Here is a 13,215-nt window from a genome sequence, read left to right as displayed (position 1 = left end):
AGCAGCACCCAGAGCCGAGCAGCCGGGCTTGGCACGGCCAGAGCTGGGAGAGGGAGACCGGGAGGTGCAGGGAGGGTCGCACGCCGTCTGCTGCAGTCCATCTCCGGGAGAAAGGTGGGGGGGGAAATGAGCCACACGTCCTTAGGAGCTGCCTTGCCCGGCTTTGCGAAGCCTATTCCAATTCTTGTTCTCTTGGCTGCCCAGTCGGCACTGGGGAAATGCCTCTTCCCAGAACAAATGGGCCTCCGAGGTCTGCAACTCCGCCTGGCTTGGATGCTGGGGGGATTTCTGAAGTCCTGCCATGCCATTCGCTCCCCCACCTTGCTCGTCCTCGCCCCATAGTAAGGGTCAGAGGAGGAAGAAGTGATGGAACGAGTTCGGTGAGATGGGCAGGCTGGTTCAGTGCCACTGGCCGGTGATCCCTTCTCTGCAGTTTTAAGCATTGCTCTCAATGGCGACTAAAGGCAAAAGTCTGAGGGGTGCTAGAGGGGATTTCTAGCCCAAATTTCCCATCCTTGTCGCACCACCAGAGATAACCCTCTCATAAATAAGGCCGCTGCTCCTGCCTGGCCTTTTAAAACTGTTGCTGTCTAATCCAGATTTCAGGGCTGGGGTGCTAGAGGACTTGGTGCCTTCCTTTTCTGAGCTCCTGCTATCAGCCCCATAGCAGCAAGCTATGGTAAAGCACTTCTTGCAAAGAACCTGTATCTAAGACAGTATAAAATGCTTGCATAAATATGAAGAGGGCTTGTTATACTAATTAAAATGAGACTCCAGTAATTTTCCCTTTTTTTTTTTGCAACGCTGCTATATTTTTTGAGCATCCTGACCTGCTTTATTTCCATCATTTCTCCATCTGCTTTGTATTCCTTCATTGCTCCTTGGAAGGTTTTGCAAACTCGGATGCAATTTGATGTAGATTTCCAGGAGCGCAGTTAATGGAGATCTCCTTATCAGACACCAGTTTCAGTGACTTATGATGCCACTGATAAAAGGGTGAGGACAGACTGGCCAAATCTCACTGGTTTCAACCATCTATCAAAAGAAATTTTTCATTATGGAGTGGTGTAGAAATTGCTTACATCAATCCGACGGAAAGAAGTGGAGTAACCTGCTGGCAAATTCTTCCTCTCTGGGTCTATTTGCTCAGAAATCGACCTGTTAAACGACAAGACGCCAGGCTAACACAGGCAGGTCTCTCTGCTGAGCCAATGCCATGAGACATGCTCCTTTTCAAGGAAGATGGTAAATTCTCCCAAATTTGGGGCTTTCTGTGGGGTCCACCAGTGCCGCATCAATGTCTGGCAGAGGAACCATCTCCCCATGAAATCGCACCACATCCAGCAACTGAAGACCCTTTTTAGGCATCCTAATTTCCAAAATTTCCTGAAGATGTTGAAGCTCTGGAGCAGCATGGCATTGGCTAAGAGCGGCCTCTGCAAGAGGAGGTGCAGCTCTCTGGGAATGTTTGAACACCCAGTGGGTTTATCAGTACAAAACCCAGCACAGAGAGGGGGGGAAGGACGATGGTTAACCTGTTTGGGTATCAACGGAGGTCAGTGGCACGTGGTGGGCTCTGCTGTGTCAGGGGAGTCTGGACTGCTTGCAGCAAGGGACAAAATGCCGCTGAGAGAGAGCGGGACTCCCCATGTAGGAACAACTCACTCCCAAGCTGAGTGTTTGACTCCAAGCATCACTGTTTTCTCAATGTCCAAGAAGTTTAAGCTTCAAAATACTTGTTTTTGTGAAGGTTTTGAAAGGATGGGTGCAGAAAGAACTAGTGTTCCCCCCTCCCCCTCCAAAAAAACCCACCCTAAAATCCAGTGAATAAAATTCCTGATGTGAAACTTCTGCCTAGGCTGACTTTCAAGAGGAGACAGTGAATTTGGGAATAAAGCATATGCCCCCAGGCACAGCTCAAGCTCCAAATGTGGGAGCCAGGCTCACCCTCAGATGCGTTCTTCTGCATCCCTTTGCACCCAAACCAAGCTCCCTGCAGGTTGCAAGAGCCTGGGACGCAGGCATTTGCGCCCTGCCCTGTATTCTCTGCACCAGGCCAACCCCATTCCCGAGGATGTGATGTGATGTGATGTCCTGCTGGCCGCTTGTGTTTTTCCATCATGCTGGAAATGTCTCTGTCACGCTAATTTGGTCCATGGCTCTGCTCGCAGAGAAGTGCAACCAGAGCAGGCAGACCTGTCTCAGTCTTGGGGAAACCCTGTTACCCTATCTCACAGCAGCCTTCTCCACGTCCTTGATAATGCAAAGAAATTCGGGTATTTACGTCTTCTCAAGGGAAAAAGTAAAACATGTGACGTAAAAGAGATTCAAAACATATTTTTTCTTTCTAACATTGAGGTCCACACTAGCAACAGGCTTGATACGAGCTGGGATCTACCTTTCTGAACTGAAGTCGTGAGGATTACTCACATGTTTAAAAATAAGCCCATGTTGAAATTCCCTTGTTGGATTAAGACCTAAGCCCTGCAATTGTCACTTTTCCCACCAGAGGAAAGTGCCAGTGGCTTAACTAAATATACCGTCCACAGTACAGCCTGCCATTTCCAGATTGTTTCTCTTTCCCCTTTTACTGGAACTCCTCCATGTTTCTGTAAGTTTATTTTATTTTTTGGTTGGTTTGCTTTTTTTTCACTAATTCTATCACCTTTCTCGCTACGTCCCTTTCCCTAAGCCGTTTGTGCTCCCTCTTCCCGTCCTTTCTATTTCTTTCGCATCTTTCTCCGCCCCTTTGCCACCCACTGCTTCAAACTTGGGAGAAACTACCCAAACTATAAATGGCGGACAAAATAAAGCCAAATTCACTCCGTATTTGTATCTCTTCCATGTCTAATGATATGCAAGCGCTGATAGGAATTTTTCCCAGGGTTGGGGCAATTTGCTGTTGGGGATTCTCTGATGTCTAATAAGAGTTGTGCTGACATGCAGCCATTTCCAGGTGGTACGCCCAGTCTTTGGGATGAGCCTGATGAAAAAAGTGGAGTCACGGTTTTGTCGTGTAAAGAAAAAAGCTAAGAGCAAGAACCAGGAAAAGGCAAGGATTTCATGCAAGTCCAGTGTTTTACTCTGTGCTTATGTTGCTTTGAAACAAAAAATGTTCTTTAACAGCTTTTTAAGCATTTTGGTTTCTGTTTATTCACCTGGCCTGACCTCTCTCTCTTGCAGTTTTCCTTGCTGGAAAAGAAAAGAAGATGCTAAATAAAAGAAATACAATTTAAAAGAAAGTCAGGAAAACCAATTACTTTTGAGAAAACTTCACGGAAAACCACAATAATTCCATCAAATCAGAAGTGTGGCATGGACCAGCACCCTTGGTTCCAGTATAGTGCTGTCAGTCCTTTTAGATGTCATGTCCAGGCAGGAGCTGAATCCCCGCAGGGTGTGCTCTGCCCGTGGCCTTGCTCAGGGACTTGGCCATACCTGGCTACTTAGCTCTGGCCCTCGCCACCCATGGGAAGTGCTCAGTCAGGAGTAGCACTGAAGGCAGCTTTCGCCCTGGTTGCTGGCCAGCCCTCAGCTTGGCAGCCTGATTTCAAGGAGCTTGAGGAGCTCACAGCTCCCTGGATCCCAGGGACCTCCCTCGAATGCTGCTCTGCCAGTTGAGCTGAGGCTGCCCGTGCACCCACAGCTGCTCTGTGGCTATTGCTTGGGTTGTGATCATGCTAAAAATGCAGCAAGAGGCGCATGTGGCGTTCTGCTGATCACCTACACCGCCGCCATAGGAAAAAGCCCAGCCATACCTGAGTCACTCCCGATGCAGGCAATACCATAACTCCGTGCGACTCCCCTAAGAGATAGGGAGATGTCAGCTCATTAGCCTTTCGCTCAGTGTGGCTCTTCTACCCAAAACCTTGGGGAAAAGCCTTTTCTGTGCATTCATTCTATATATTGCTAAAGAAGAGAACCTGAGAACAGCCTCCAGGCCCAAAGCCAAACGCCAGTCTGGATGTATGCTCCCTGTACAGCACCCCCTGTGGTGCAAAGTCATTCTTACTATTTTTGATGTGTTTTTTTCAGTATTTGAAATAGCGTGAGCTCTCTGTTGCAGCCTGTCAACAAGAGGTGTCCCACTGCTGGTCCTCTTTCATTTTGTGGCATAGACACAGCCTTTGGGTCCCTTCTCCATCTGCTGAATTTGGTTTCTGCTGGGGTGATGGGATGAAAGGGAGAGAGAAGGGTGTCAGGAGAGAGAGGTACACTAGAGGACCTTTGCCTTTCTGTAAGAAAACTTCCTGAAAAGCTCAAATGGCCAAAAACCAACAAGAAGATACCTCTATGGTTGACCCCAAAGGTGGCTAAGAGCATTTCAGCTGAATTCACCACCTAATTTTACAAGGCATATCCTTCCCTAACACAGTCACCCACCCCACGTCTCTAAAGTAACCCCACAACATTACTAAAAATAACCTCTCTTTGCTTACTTACCGATACCGGCTCGCTCATCATGAGCGATGTTATGCTTTTTCTGAACTCCCATGAATTGCCAGCAGCATGTCCCCAGCCCGTCCCTCTCCACTGGCGGTATTTCAGCCCAGGACAGAGCAGGGTGCAGCCCAGGCCTCGCACGCCACTCAGACATACTGACTGTACAGGAACCACATCTGTCCTGTACCCCAAAGGGTTGGGTTTACCTGTGTCAGGTCATGATGTTAATTCCAAGACATCTGCCCCTCCACTGCTATTTATTTTTGCCCAAACCAAGAGGTCACAGCCATGCCTGGCAATTCCACGAGAACCTGCACTCTCAGCCCCCCAAAATTAGCTTTATACAAAGTGAGGAGGTCTTTGGGTCATGTTTTGATAGCTCAGTCCATATTTTCGTAACTTTAAGCAGCACCTATAAATTTTGACAAGTGTGCTGATGTGATAGACCCCTCTTGTTAGCTGCTGAGAGCCAGCTAATGAAACAAGGTGAGGTTTCGTTCTTTTATGACCATCTCTTTCCGCATCCAGCTTGCAAGGGCTTCATTTTTCCATCATCGCAGCCCAGTTGGCCACTGAGACACCATAGCGATGACTGTGATTTAATCGCTTCTCCATCTCTGTCATATCAGCTCTGTCAGACGCCCGGAGTTTAACAAGCACATGGGGTATTTACCCATGTGCAAGGAGGACGTTAAATGCTCTTGAAGTGCGATTACCTCTACGAGCACCTTGCCTGGGTGCAAATCCACCAGCTATGGTCTTGGACAGGAAAAGTTAAGACACAAACATCACTTCTCATAATGCAGCGTAAGCTACCCCCATCCGTATTTACAATAAATAGCCCTCTCTTGCCGGGAAGAAATAATTTTCCCTCTCTGAGCTGCTTTTTTTTTTTTCCTGGCCTTCCTAGCCGCTGCATTGATCAGCGTCTCAAAGAGGTCTTAATTTGAGTAGTTTCCTAATGCACAATGTGTGCAAGATTAAGCTTTTTTCAAGAATTTGCTGGTACAAAAGAAATGTATTTCACAATGAGGAGAACAATTGCCATTATAAATATCAAAGCATGGTGATACTCACTTTGTAGTTAGGATCCAAAGGATGCTTTTTATTCAAATTCCCTCTTTTCAGGAGCTTCCTCTTCTAAAATTTCTCGCTGTTGTTAAGTAGCCCAAAGGGGGATTTTTGTGTGTGTGTGCATGGGAAGTTTGGCATAATTCATTCAGGATATTGTGGTAATGGGGTTATTCTAAGCATGAAACAAGATAATTTTCACGCCTTTTGGAAGCCGTTCTCCTGTTTGCCTAATTTCAAATCATTTCCCTTTTGATGGGTTACTCCTGTACGTTGTGGCTGACATGACACCGCGTGTCCCGGACACCAGGACAGCACCTCGGACCAGCCAGGACTGATCCTGACACGGGCACCAGGCTCTTCTCCATCACCTGGGATAAGTGCCATCAGCGTGAGGAGGAGCTGTGGATAGGGCCGAGGGGAAACCGCAGCCTCCAGTCTCCTCGCTCACTCCCCCCATCAAGCCCACTCTATTGCCTGGAGGTCTGACAGTACCCCCCAAAATAGGGATATCCTGCAAATTTGGGGGAGGGTTGCTGGAAGTAATTTTTTTGAGCTTGCTCCCTCACTGGGCTGGGCGAGCTGTGATTTTAGGGAGCACGCTCAGATCCTCATCTCCTCGCCAGAAAGAGGAGGGAAGCAGCCAGTGCCTGCTCTTACAAGGGACACATCCTCCACTCTATCCCACCCCCCTCACGTTAGCCCCCACTAACCGTGGGTTAGGTGCTTCAAGTGTATTTGGGAGCCTGGAAGTGCAAATAGATGCCTAAGATCCCACTGACAGCCCAAGGAGTTAGGTGCTTAGATGCTTTTGGACCTTCCCATCCCACAGCAAACTTCTGCTGAGCTCCTTGCTGTATCTTTAGGGATGAAATAGCCTTGGGTTTTTGACCCATGAGCATGCACACAATGCATACCTGATTTGCAGAATTAGAGCCTGGGGGTGTAAGCCTTTGAAATGCTTTCCCTTAATTTGAGAAGACGACGATTAACGACTGATTTTTGCCATATCCCAGTCCTTCTCATTATTATCCTGATAGTATAATAGCAGTATTCATGATGATGATGATGATTTATAATACCTATAAACACTGCTACTATTGCAGCTAAACCCTGCACCCCAGCCCCCACTCCCCCCCAGTACATATATTGCTGTTATTATGGATATATAAAACACGTATGGCAAGCGAGACTCAGTGATTTCGGGAGCCCAGACCTCGCCATGCTCCAGCATGACGGCACTGCCCATTGTGCCAGGCGGAGGAGGGACGAAGGTTTGCCAATGGAGGCTTTATATCATCTCGGGGCTGCCCCCGTGCTGCAGCTGGCAGGGGACCAGCGTGGCTCCTGGCATCCTCTCTCGCTGTCTCAGGGTGGCTCTGATTTATCCCTGCCTCCAGTTGCCCTCCAAGGGCTGTCCCGGCCAGGGCACTGGGGGCTTCCCTTATCTCCTGGCCATCTCCCATGATTTCCACCCCAAGCCTGGTTTTGGGCAGAGGAGTAAGGATTGCTACGCTTATGCTTGGCGTATCTTCAGGTCCCAGCTATACAGGAGGCTGTAATCTTTATGGCAGACAAAATATTTGTTTGAAACGTGAATTGATCAATAAAACTGCTTTTTGGTGGTGGAACTGAGCACATATTTCCCTGGCACATAAGAAGGGGACATTCCCAGCCCCTGAAGCCTGCAAAATAAAATACCACTGAAAATTTAATGCTGAACTGTGAAACGACAACCAGAAGAAAGGCTTTTGTTTTCCCTCTACTTTTTTCTTGAACCGAACAGTACCTACCTGTTTAATTTGTGGCTAAGGATTATTTATGCAGGGCTCCTGTGTAAGTAAAGTGCCACGTCCTTGGCCCTCTGCCCACCTAGCACAGCGCGGGATCTCTCATTACAAATTGCAGCTGTATAACATAACAGGAAACGTGGGGCTTTAAGTTATTCCACTGGAAAGATTAATTATTTGGAAAATAGTTATGCAGCAGCTTTGTGTATTTTTGGAGCAAAGGCGACTGGCACCATCTTAAATTTAAAGAAAGTAAGTCACTGGGAGGGAAGAAAAAGAGGCGCTTTAGGGAGTGGAAGTGTTGTGGGACAATTTTTTTTTTTTTCACTAAATAACGTTTGAATCATCTGCTGTTGTGGAGGGAGCAAAGCCAAGCTCCATCAAGGGCAGCCCCCGGAGGGTGAGGGCGGAGGATGAACAGGAGCTGCTGGATTCAGCCAGACTTTGACCCTTCCCATCCAAAATCCCATCCACCTGCTTGAGGGGAAGATTCAGGAGTCCTCCCAATGGGGGAGGCAGATGAGGGGTGAGCTTGGGGGCACAGGCTCAGCACCACAGCTCGTGGCCCCCTCAAAGTACGCTGCGGACGGCATATCCTCTGGGGGCTGCCCCCGTGCTGCAGCTGGCAGGGGACCAGCGTGGCTCCTGGCATCCTCTCTCGCTGTCTCAGGGTGGCTCTGATTTATCCCTGCCTCCAGTTGCCCTCCAAGGGCTGTCCCGGCCAGGGCACTGGGGGCTTCCCTTATCTCCTGGCCATCTCCCATGATTTCCACCCCAAGCCTGGTTTTGGGCAGAGGAGTAAGGATTGCTACGCTTATGCTTGGCGTATCTTCAGGTCCCAGCTATACAGGAGGCTGTAATCTTTATGGCAGACAAAATATTTGTTTGAAACGTGAATTGATCAATAAAACTGCTTTTTGGTGGTGGAACTGAGCACATATTTCCCTGGCACATAAGAAGGGGACATTCCCAGCCCCTGAAGCCTGCAAAATAAAATACCACTGAAAATTTAATGCTGAACTGTGAAACGACAACCAGAAGAAAGGCTTTTGTTTTCCCTCTACTTTTTTCTTGAACCGAACAGTACCTACCTGTTTAATTTGTGGCTAAGGATTATTTATGCAGGGCTCCTGTGTAAGTAAAGTGCCACGTCCTTGGCCCTCTGCCCACCTAGCACAGCGCGGGATCTCTCATTACAAATTGCAGCTGTATAACATAACAGGAAACGTGGGGCTTTAAGTTATTCCACTGGAAAGATTAATTATTTGGAAAATAGTTATGCAGCAGCTTTGTGTATTTTTGGAGCAAAGGCGACTGGCACCATCTTAAATTTAAAGAAAGTAAGTCACTGGGAGGGAAGAAAAAGAGGCGCTTTAGGGAGTGGAAGTGTTGTGGGACAATTTTTTTTTTTTTTTCACTAAATAACGTTTGAATCATCTGCTGTTGTGGAGGGAGCAAAGCCAAGCTCCATCAAGGGCAGCCCCCGGAGGGTGAGGGCGGAGGATGAACAGGAGCTGCTGGATTCAGCCAGACTTTGACCCTTCCCATCCAAAATCCCATCCACCTGCTTGAGGGGAAGATTCAGGAGTCCTCCCAATGGGGGAGGCAGATGAGGGGTGAGCTTGGGGGCACAGGCTCAGCACCACAGCTCGTGGCCCCCTCAAAGTACGCTGCGGACGGCCTGTGGGAAGACACCAGATCCTGGGGAGCCTCTTCCCTCTGGGTAAACCCTCTTGAAAAGGCAAACACGGTGTCTGGAGGGGATCTTTTCCCATGGGGCAGAGGATATCTCCCACTCATGTCAGTCCATCCAACCTTGCCCGCCTAGCTGTGGAGCTTCTTTATATAGCCTAGTTCATGGGATTTTAATTTGCTCCTCTGCATGCGAGCAATCGCCCCAATTAAAGGAAACCACTAAAACAGCAAACTTGCTGCTGCAGTGCGTAGGCATGGGTGACGGCCAAGTTCTCCCATCGCCTCTGCGGATGCTTCCCAGTGATTTCAGAGAGGTCTGCAGCCAAAGTGAAATGTCTCACTGATTAGGATTCCTCTTCGCATCCAAATGTGCTTAAATACTGGAGCTCTCCAGAGGGATGTGGTTTGGATAAAGAAGTGGTAGTTATTTTTAGGCAGCACAATGCACCTCTTAGTAAAGTTTTTCCACTCAGACATTTAACACGCGGCCATTTCGCAAGAGCAGCTATCCCATGCCTAACTTTGCACTAACCTGGTCTCCTGGGGCTTTTGCCCATGGCTGTGATAGGGACCTGGTGGTCCCTCTCTGTTTGCTCACTTGGAGTTGACAAAATGAAAGCTCCAAGGGAGAAATGCTCCTGCATGAGCATCTCAGTGGGTTTGGGGAGGAACCTAGTGAAGACCATGACTTCTGGCCTGGCAGTTGAGCTCCTGGACTCCTCTTCTCCCCTGCAGGCAGGAGGAACAGGCAGGAGGTGCCCCAGGAGCAACAAGATGTGGATCCCAAACCATGTCCATTGTCCTTTCCATCAATGCAGAGGGGAAACCTGTTTTCAAAGCAGCCAGGTTTTCCCAATCTATAGTGGGGAAAGGACAATTAATAATAGATTCATAATAGCCATAGGCTGCATTTAAGGTCTAAATGTCTCATAATCAATGCAGAACAGTCCATTGTTTTTAATTTTTATGTTCCAGGTCCTGGCAAAGAACAGCATCAGATTCAGGAGGGACGTAAAGACAGTTTCTTATAAAATCAAGAATGCCTCTTACATAAGTAACAAACCGAACAGAGAGAGCAGTCTCTTAACTTTCCAAGTTTTTTATTTCTGCCTCATTTGCTGCTACCTCAGACTAACCAAAACTCCATGTTTGTCTAATATAAAAAAACTATTTTTGCAAAACTCTTCAAGCCACAGTAGTTTAGCTCTACCACAATAACTTACCACTCTACCATAGCAAATGTTAATATATGAAAAAACCTGCTGGGTATAAAAAAAAAAAAAAAAAAAGAGGAGGAAATTATTTAATTTAATGCCTCTACATTTCAGTGCGTTTGATAGAAGACAGAAGGCATATTCTTCATCAGCCAGAAAATAACATTAGTGGAAGGCTTCTTTCTTCACTGCGTTGCACTTCACGTTAGCACTTTTATGTCCATAATGTGTCCTCAAAGCAGATATCCACTGTCCTGGCCTGGGACCTGGACAATCCCTCCCTGTCCCGTAGGCCAGACCTTAGCCCAGATACCTGTGTGATGCCTGGCCAAGGTCTGGACAAAGCATCTTTGGTCTCATCATAGCACAAGTGAATTACAAGTTAGCTGATGGCATACCACTAAGCTGTCCAAGGTAGGACCATGGTCATTCAAGGCCTCATCTAGACTCTGGAAAGAGAGACCCTATAGAAGACAATCCTGCCTAGCTGTAACTCCTGCTGGGAGAAATATCTCTTGCATCTTCTGGACCATTGACTACAGGGGCAACCCAGGGTGACAAAACTCCTTATCTAGGTTTTTCAGAGAACTTTCAGAACTCACTGTTGGGTGAGACAAACAGAAGGCAAAAGTGAGATGTGGGGAAAGGGTCAGCAAATCTCGGTGTAGTACAAAACATCGACCTTTTACAAGGAAAGACGCAGCCACTGTAAATAGCAGAAGGGTGGTTAGGCCTGAGGCTAGCAAAAAAGTTCAGCTGAGAAACAAGGATGGCATAGACAAACTGAGAAGCTTTCAAGAAACCAGGTGTTTTGGGCAGAGCAACAAATCTACATTCAAAAGTCACCCAAAGACAGAAGGTGCCTGGAAGAGCAAGGTTTTACTGCCAGCTCACATACAACCTCATTGTACAACCAAAAGTGACACCAGAGAGGTTGGTCGGCACGGTGGTCTTTTGAGTTTGCCAAAGAGCCAGATGTTCCTTGCCATGGGGAAATTATCTTCTGCACCTTGGCATCTGGTTCCTGTAGCAGCCACTAAAAGAACGGGGCAGGCACATTGTGCAGAGGGGCAGGTGGCACATTGCAACGGCTTTTTCAAATAATTACCAAGAAGAAGTATTACGACAATTTTTGGCTGAAGTGATACAGATAAATGCTCTGAACAAGCTCTGTGAATGTGGCTTGGGGAATCGCTGAAATTAGCATTTATCTCCTGATATTTCATAGTGCCAGGGTAGAGGATTTCAAGAATGAAGGATTATTTGGCAATAAAACCCTATTCCTGGTGCTATATGCATCAGCGAGCAGACCCTTAAGTGAGCAGCCAGGCAGGCAGGCTATGAATTATCATGTGCCCATTCGCACTGACTTCTACTCCAAGAGCTGAACACCAAGCCCTTGCTAACCTTCCTGCAGGGTTGGGTATTTCAGAAACTAATCTAAAAGCAAGCAAAGAGCTAGAAAAATAAGACAGAGAAATAGCAATTATCTTTATACTCCATTCGAGGAATGAAGAAAATGCTTTAGAAGCTTTTGCAGATCTGGCATCTCAGTTAGCTGCTGGGGCGAGACTATTGCCTTCATGAAGCTCTGTGAGGTCCTTCCCTCAAAGAGGGCTTTTTCTGGGTGAGAAAAGCAGTATGAGCACAGGAACAGTGGCTCCAGGAGCAAATCCCCTGCTCATGGGAGAGGGCTATCTGTTGCAGATCCCCACGGGGCAGAAGTTACACAGGCCTCAGTGCTCCCCATCCTGGGTCGGAGAGGCTCCAGCCAGTCCCTCCTACCTTTCCCGGCTGCCACTGCAGCACCATTGCACTTTGGCCCTTGCTGATCTCTGTGAGGCTAAAAAAACGGTAATGGGAAAGTCTTAAGAAGCAAAGTCTGGAAAAAATGTGAATGCTTCCTAAAACCCTGGCTTTCGTGACACCCATCTGCTCCATGCACACATTAGCGGGTTGTTTCTTCTAAATTAAAAGCTGTGATAAACTCAGCTGCTCTCGGCTCAGTCACCATCCTCATCCTTTGGAGTTAATTTGCTGGTATGAAAGGGACTATTCCCACCTCCTAGAAAACTACTGGCCCGAGTCGCCTGCATGCTGGGGCAGACCTCTGCATCCCACCGTAACAGATCGTGTGTCTTTTTGATTTTCCCAGAGCTGCCAACGGAACAGGGTGGGGGCATGAGCAGCACTGGGCATCCTCAGGATAGAGCTCGGACCATGCATGGTTCCTGCTCGGCTCCTGAGTGCCATTGCTGTAATCATGGTGGAGCCTGGCAGACATCTGAGCCACCAACACTAGCAATTAAGTGTAATTATCTAAGGGGTGTGTGTGTGTGTTATATGGAAACACAGCCCTGCCGTGAGTGCTGATGTTCAGAGGTAAACACAGAGCTGAGTGGAGAAATAAAAGTCAACTCTCTCTGAATTTTATTTTTTTTTTTTTACAGACCTGCTTACTGTTACAGAGCTGAGCCTTAGGGTTTTTATTTTACAGGGACCCTGTTCATGTGGATGAGGGACACCCCACTCCCCCCAAAATGCCACAGAGGGATGACGATCTTGTCAACTCCTCTGTGAAGAATTACGCCAGCAAACCCTACCCACAGGGGGATCGGAGAGACATTGCCATGAGGGAGCGAGTAATCTTGTGAGCTCTCGATGTGGTGGGAAATAGGATGGAGAAGGTGAGGTGGGCATCCAAAAGATGGGTGAAGATGGACCCCGCAAACTGGGAGCTCCTAGTGTTATGGTTTATAGGTGGTTTTGGTTACCCTGAGCAAGGCTGAGCGGGAAAGGTAAAACAATGACCCAGATAACATTCCTGGGCAAAACAAAGGAGAAGATGTTTATTGGGGAGTAGCTCCTGGCTGGCTCCAGCCCGGCGGGGAAGAGTTTACTCTTCTCAAGGCTAAATCTGAGATCAAAAGGAAGATCTCAAACATTAGAGGACCCCAGGGCCCAGCCAAGGCTTGGGGAGGAGGGGAGTGGAAAGGCTACGG

The sequence above is a fragment of the Egretta garzetta genome, unplaced genomic scaffold (genome assembly GCF_000687185.1).
Source record: "Egretta garzetta isolate BGI_Z169 unplaced genomic scaffold, ASM68718v1 scaffold360, whole genome shotgun sequence".
In the NCBI taxonomy this organism is placed as follows: Eukaryota; Metazoa; Chordata; class Aves; order Pelecaniformes; family Ardeidae; genus Egretta; species Egretta garzetta.
This window is presented reverse-complemented; position numbering follows the sequence as displayed.